We start from the raw sequence: 7328 nt of genomic DNA, 5'->3' as shown, positions 1-7328 counted from the left end.
AAGCATCAGAGAAAACTAATAACTGTCTATATAAACGACAAAAGACTGAAAACGGGATGGTTGAAGATCTAATTACAACTGACAAGGGAATTTGGTTATGTCTGTGACACATAGTATATTAAGACAAGAATTAGATTTATGATTGATAATATACTAGGATATATCCGAATTTTAGTAATTTTGTATTAGTAACATATACCCACGTGATAAAACCTAAGAAGCTTTATCATCAGTGACAATGTTTCCCATGTAGTTTAACACACTACATAAGCCTCATTAGTTTAGTATCTCTCTTTGAGATGTTTCAGAAGCCCTCTGAAGCATCCCAAAGTTTTCTAGAGATCAAAAGAAATTCATTTAGGGCACTTCCCTGGTGGTCCAGTGGCTGGAGGCCCGAGTTCAATCCCTGGTCGGGGAACTGGATTCCATACGCCGCAACTAGGAGTTCTCATGCCGCAACTGAAGATCCTGAGTGCCGACTGAAAATGTACACGCAACCTGAAAGTTGAGAGTTCAGTTTTATTCCGTGGAAATTTTTAGAACTAAAGTCTGGGAGGCAGAATCTCAAGTAGCCCTGAGAGCACTGCTCCGAGGAGGTGAAGAGGGGACCGGGTTACACAGAGGCTTTGCAACAAAGGGCAGGGAGTCTGAACATCGAGAAGTTCTTGCTCTGTTGAGCCTGCGTGCTGCAGCCTCTGAAGCCCACACACCCTAGAGCCCAGCTCTGTAGTGAGAAGCCCGCACTCACCACAGCTAGACAAAGCATGCCCGAAGCAACAAAGACCCAGCACAACCAAAAATAAATAAGTAAATAAATTTTTTTTGAAAGATGATTGTTAATTAAAGAAAACCATCTATCTCAAATCAAGCAACTCAGCACTTTTCTGTGTATGGAAAGATGCAAAAGTCTAGGCTTACTGAAATCATTTCTTTGACTGCACCTCGGGTCTCTGGGGCCAGGATCCTGCGTTTTCCCCATTCTGGGCTCCCTTTCCTCAAGGCCCACCGTGGGGAGTGGCTGTAGTTGATGGCTGCTAGATCACAGGTGCTCTTCTCCTTGCTGAGTTCTCTGAGGGCTCACCAGCTCACAGTGCAGGGCTGCAGTCGCTGATGACGGTGACATCCTTGTTTACAGATGTGGCAGGAAATATTCCATTTCTCGTGCAGCTGGGACCTGGCACAGCCCAGTAAATAGATGGATGAAAGTGTATATTTTTAAAAAATTACATTTAGAACTTGATTGGGGAAGCTTGTCAAAGATATCAAAAAGGTTTTAAAACACTTGGTCGGGTGGAATCATAGGTCACTGTGAAACAATACTTACTCAGTTACCCAGAGTGACAATAGAAGATTTTAAAGGCAAAATACAGAAAGTTACATGTATGTGTGCCCACGCTCAGTTGTGCCTGCCTCTTGCGACCCAGTGAACTGTAGCCCACCAGGCTCCTCTGTCCATGGGACTCCCCAGGCAAGAATACTGGAGTGGGTTGCCATTTCTTTTTCCAGGGTATTGTCCCAACCCAGGGATCGAACCCATGTCTCCTGCATTGGCAGGCGGATTCTTTATCACTGAGCCACCAGGGAAGCCCTTACAGAAAGTTAACAGACCACTTAAAAGGAAAGAAAATTTTTTCTGTTATCAAAAAGCAGATCAATATGTCAAAAAAATTTCCTCTTAGCAAAGAAAGAAAATAAATTTCTAGTCTTGCACCACCTTACCTTTAATATTAAAATTTATTTTCATAATTAAATTTATTCTACTCTTGGATAATCCTGACCCCACATAGAATTCCTTTATAAAGATTCCTTTTTTTCTCACAAATCTTTTATATCCTTATTTGTCTGTCCCTTTCCTCCCCATTTAGAAATAATCAGATTTAAGACAAAAATCACTTTCTTTTCCTTTAATGAAATGCATTTCCATTCTTTATATTTTTCCTTTCCTCTGAAGATGTTTTCCTTATTTAATTAAATTGATTACACATAATAGAGTTCTTAAGCTTCAAAAACCTTCCTTTGTAGTGAAAATTAAGAAGTAAGCAGTTATGAATTCTTTTCACATTGCTGCTGCTGCTGCTGCTAAGTCGCTTCAGTCATGTCGGACTCTGTGCGACCCCACAGATGGCAGCCCACCAGGCTCCCCCATCCCTGGGATTCTCTAGGCAAGAATACTGGAGTGGGTTGCTATTTCCTTCTCCAATGGGTTGCCATTTCCTTGCTAATGCATAAAAAGTCAATTAGCACTCTATAAATCGGCAAACTTACAAATACTATTTGTGATTTCTAAAAATGTTTTATAGAAAATTCATGAATGCATCCCCATAATAGTCCTGAATATCTTTAGTTTCTCTGTAAAAGGAAGCCTGTGTTCAGTAATTAATATCTCAGTATCTTTTTTACTTGACAATCATCTATATAGTCAATAAATTTCTATCATTTAACTTAACTTAGCAAAACTTAAAAGTTTCAAGTTGCTCAGTTACCATTTTTAAGCAGACATACAGTTGACTGAAGAAAAAAACAATCTAAAAGTTTCCAGTTAAATTTTATTTGGGGACCTTATTGAAGACTATAACCCAGGGGAAAACCTCTCCAATAGCTGAGAAACTGCTCCAAAGAAGTAAGGGAGGAGCCAGGATACATAAGAGATTTTGCTTGGTGGGGAAAAAGAACGGTAGTCAAACATCCCAAAATGACTGCTAATCACACAGACGGGCACCTGGAGTTCATGGTTCTAGTCTTGTCTATCTATAGGAAGTTGCAGGAAACTGGACTCACTGAAATTATCCCCCAGATATGCATCTTAACTACTGAGGGTCAGTATCCAAAGCAAATAATGCTTCTTGTTTTCCTCTATCCTGAGTTCCCCTCAAGGTGCACCATTTGGGGTGGGGGATATGAGGGGTTACAGGGGCTGATTTGACCCTTGTTAACTGCAATGGCAGGCAACATTACTTACTAGAACGGCAGGCAACATTCCCTGTGCACACCACCATAAAACAGGAAGAGTTCCCCTAAAAGCTCTTACCTCATTTATTTACTTGTTCCCAACAATTATGTTTAGATTATGCATGAAATCCTTCATGAAACATTAGACCAAGTTAGCCATCATCCCAAGCTATTCTTCTTGCTAATAAATTTCATAACAGAGATTATATTTGATAACGTTTTAGTAAACCTAGGTTCAATAAAAGTAAGACATGTCTGTATTAATTAAACCAATAAACTTAAACTTTAATACTGTATATTAATTTAATATTGAATATCTCCCAGATCATGTAAACTTGAAATTCATTTGGGCTAGTTACTGTAACATTTATAAATATTTAATTTATGAAGACTTACTTTTAAGTGAATTAAATAGAGCTCTTTAACAAATTGATTTTGATAATACCATCTGGAGGTAGAGACATGTATCTATAATGTACACACAGACAGACAGATACAACCAGAGATCTCACAGCTTCATTTTAAAACTCAGTCAAGAAACACGTATTACAATATAAAACTTACTAGTTTATAAAAAAAAGTGGAATAAGTTAAGTTTATCCACTCAAATGGCTAAGGATTTTTACTATTTGCAGAAAAGACTTTTGAGATTTGTATTCACAAGAGTCAGACAAGACAGTGACTGAACAATTCATCTTTGACAGAATGTGAAGGAGGCTGTGAATCAGACTGTAGGTGAGGAAGCCTTTCTAGCAAGTTTGAATTTAAAAAGGTCTCTTCTTCCTCCCCTTTAAAAATATTCTTTTTTAAATTTTTAAAATTTTTTCTTGGCTGTGCTACACCGGCTTTTCTCCAGTTGCGGCAAGCGGGGGCTACTCACTGTAGCGGCTCCTCTTGTCTCAGAGCATGGACTCCAGGCCCCAGGGTTGTGGTGCTCGGGCTTAGCATGTGGAATCTTCCTGGATCAGGGATTGAACCCATGTCCCCTGTACTGGCAGGCAGGTCCTTAACCACTGAACCACTAGGGAAGTCCCAGAGCAGCAAGTTTCTTTAATTACTGAGTGTCACAAGGGGCTGCTGTACTATGGGCAGACTCGCCTCCACCACTCCCGCAAGCTTCTGGTTGCCTGAGAGAGCTGTAAACCAGCCAGGAGGAATTCTGCCCCTATCTTCAGAACTGAAAGCTCACCTATGGTATGTTCACTTTTATTCCAACAAACTCTATGAAAGCAACCCATTCAAGGAAAAGAACAGGACCGTCTCCTACCTAATCACCCAGTCCAAACCTCTCCAGTGTCTTTCAACTGAACAAAGTCTTCCCAGCATCTTTCAACTTAGAATTCAAGGTACTTCCTTCCTGAATTACCTTAAGTTCAGGGAAACTCTACTAGTGTGGAGTCTATACACCACATAATAAAAATCAGGATCAATCATCCAAGACAGAAATTTCCAGACTAGGAAGACTTACCGTAGACTTACCGTAGACTTCTCCAGACTAGGAGAAACTTACCGTATCATCTGGGCTCATTTAGGACATGGACAGGGACAAGGGGCCTGGCTGGTAGCAAGTGTTTGGATCCTTGCCGAGTTTAGGCAAAGGAGAGCAGTCAGCTGTGGGACACTCCGTGGTCACCAAAACTGTTGACCGGAAGGAAAACAATGTAGAAGCTGTGAGTTGAGTTTTATCCATGGGCCTTACTGGGAACTATAGTCCAGGAAACAGCATGTAAGTAACTCTGAGGGGACTGCTGCAAAGAAGTAGGGATGCAGGGAAGGAGCCTGTATGAATTTTTTGCCTCAGAAATACTTGCAGTTAAACATATATCTTGGTAAAAAGATTACTGCTAATGACAAACACAAACAGAGAATCTCAAAAATTATTTTAGTGCTTTTCTATGCAAGAATCTGGCACCACTGAATTTCTCTCTTAAATACGCATTTAACTGCTTTGGGGCCATATATTCAAAACAAGAATACTTCATCCTATTCTTCATCCTGAATTCCCCTCAGTGCACACTGTGGGCAGCTGCAGTGAGTTGCAACTTAACGCTTTTTGGAACTGAGTAATGAGGGAGACTCTTTGTTCTTTTTGTTTACAGCTGCTGTGGCAAACTTCTCGCTCTCCTCCTCCCATCTTGGACACTCTCTTCCCACAGACACGTTACAGATCCATCAGCGTCCTAAATGGCATACCCCGGTTTCCTTCACTAAGCCATTTAGTGTCCTTTGGGTCTCAGGTGTGGTTTCTGAGATGCTGCTTCTGTTGATTTGTAGAGACCAGGTCTGTTTCTACCATAATGAGAAAAACTAAATCATAATGCTGACCTAGAGAGTCAATAGAACACTTGGAAATCAATAATTCTGAAATTGTCTTATACTGCAAACTGGACTTCTATGATTTTTTTCTACTTTTGACTAACGGCCTGGCAATCACATCGGAGAAGAAGGAAGAGCAGAAAGATGATGTTAAACAGAAGAAATTAATTCCTTGGCCAGCTGGGTTAAATACACTTACTCTCTGTTGTGATGATGAATACATTTAAGCCGTTAAGTCCATAATCCCCTTTACACTCTGTAAGGACTTTTTGGAAATAAAGGAAGGACAGAGTGTTACCAAAGGATAATGTTAGGCTGCGTGAAAGCTTCTTTGCTTTGTAAAGAAAATCTGTTAAGTTATCTTTCCCAGACAAAGTTGACCCTTTTATTCAACAAACATTAATTGTACACTTACTGTGTTTCAAGTAATATTAACATTACTTGAAATATTAATACACAGGTTAATTGGAACATTAATGAGAAACTTTCCAACTTTTAACTTTCTGGCCCCTCTCCAACCAGTTTACAAAATTTATTGCCAATAACTGTATCTGTGTGTAATCTCCTAAACCACAGGACTAAAATAAATGTTCAGATATTGAGTTCAGAAAAATTCACACTTTTATACACACACATATATATATTACACATATAATCTTGCTGTAAATTAAGATTTTTGCCTTCAGCATTCTAATACTTTCAATATTATATAAGTATATGTGCTGACCTCAGTCTTGTCTAACTCTTTGTGATCCCATGGACTGTAACCCACCAGGGTCCTTCGTTCATGGAATTTTCCAGGCAAGAATACTGGAGTGGGTTTCCATCTCCTCCTGCAGCAGATCTTCCCAACCCAGGGATCAAACCTGAGTCTCTTGCTTTGGCAGGTGAATTCTTAACCACTGAGCCAACTGGGAAACCCCCAATATTATACCCTAATGCTAACCATTTTCCACAGGACTGGAAACGGTCAGTTTTCATTCCAATCTCAAAGAAAGGCAATGCCAAAGAATGCTCAAACTAATGCACAATTGCACTCATCTCACATGCTAGTAAAGCAATGCTCAAAATTCTCCAAGCCAGGCTTCAACAATATGTGAACCATGAACTTCCAGATGTTCAACCTGGTTTTAGAAAAGGCAGAGGAACCAGAGATTAAACTGCCGACATCCACTGGATCATCAAAAAGCAAGACAGTTCAGGAAAAACATCTATCTCTGCTTTATTGACTATGCCAAAGCCTCTGACTGTGTGGACCACAACAAACTGTGGAATATTCTTCAAGAGATGGGAATATCAGACCATCTGACCTGCCTCTTGAGAAATCTATATGCAGGTCAGGAAGCAACAGTTAGAACTGGACATGGAACAGACTGGTTCCAAATAGGAAAAGAAGTACGTCAAGGCTGTATATTGTCACCCTGCTTATTTAACTTATATGCAGAGTACATCCTGAGAAACACTGGGCTGGAAGAAACACAAGCTGGAATCAAGATTGCCGGGAGAAATATCAATAACCTCAGATATGCAGATGATACCACCCTTATGGCAGAAAGTGAAGAGGAACTAAAAGCCTCTTGATGAAAGTGAAAGAGGAGTGAAAAAGTTGGCTTACTCAACATTCAGAAAACTAAGATCATGCCATCTGGACCCATTACTTCATGGCAAATAGATGGGGAAACAGTGGAAACAGTGGCAGACTATATATTTTGGGGCTCCAAAACCACGCCAATGGTGATTGCAGCCATGAAATTAAAAGACGCTTGCTCCTTGAAAGAAAAGCTATGACCAACCTAGACAGCATATTAAAAAACAGAGACATTACTTTGCCAACAAAGGTCCACCTAGTGAAGGCTATGTTTTTTCCAGTGGGCATGTATGGATATGAGAGTTGGACTGTGAAGAAAGCTGAGTGCCGAAGAATTGATGCTTTTGAATGTTGTTGAGAGTCCTTTAGACTGCAAGGAGATCCAACCAGTCCATCCTAAAGGAGATCAGTCCTGAGTGTTCATTGGAAGAACTGATGTTGAAGCTGAAACTCCAATATTTTAGCCATCTGATGT

This window comes from Capricornis sumatraensis, chromosome 21 (assembly GCF_032405125.1).
Source record: "Capricornis sumatraensis isolate serow.1 chromosome 21, serow.2, whole genome shotgun sequence".
Classification (NCBI taxonomy): Eukaryota; Metazoa; Chordata; class Mammalia; order Artiodactyla; family Bovidae; genus Capricornis; species Capricornis sumatraensis.
Note: the sequence above shows the minus strand (reverse complement) of the source record.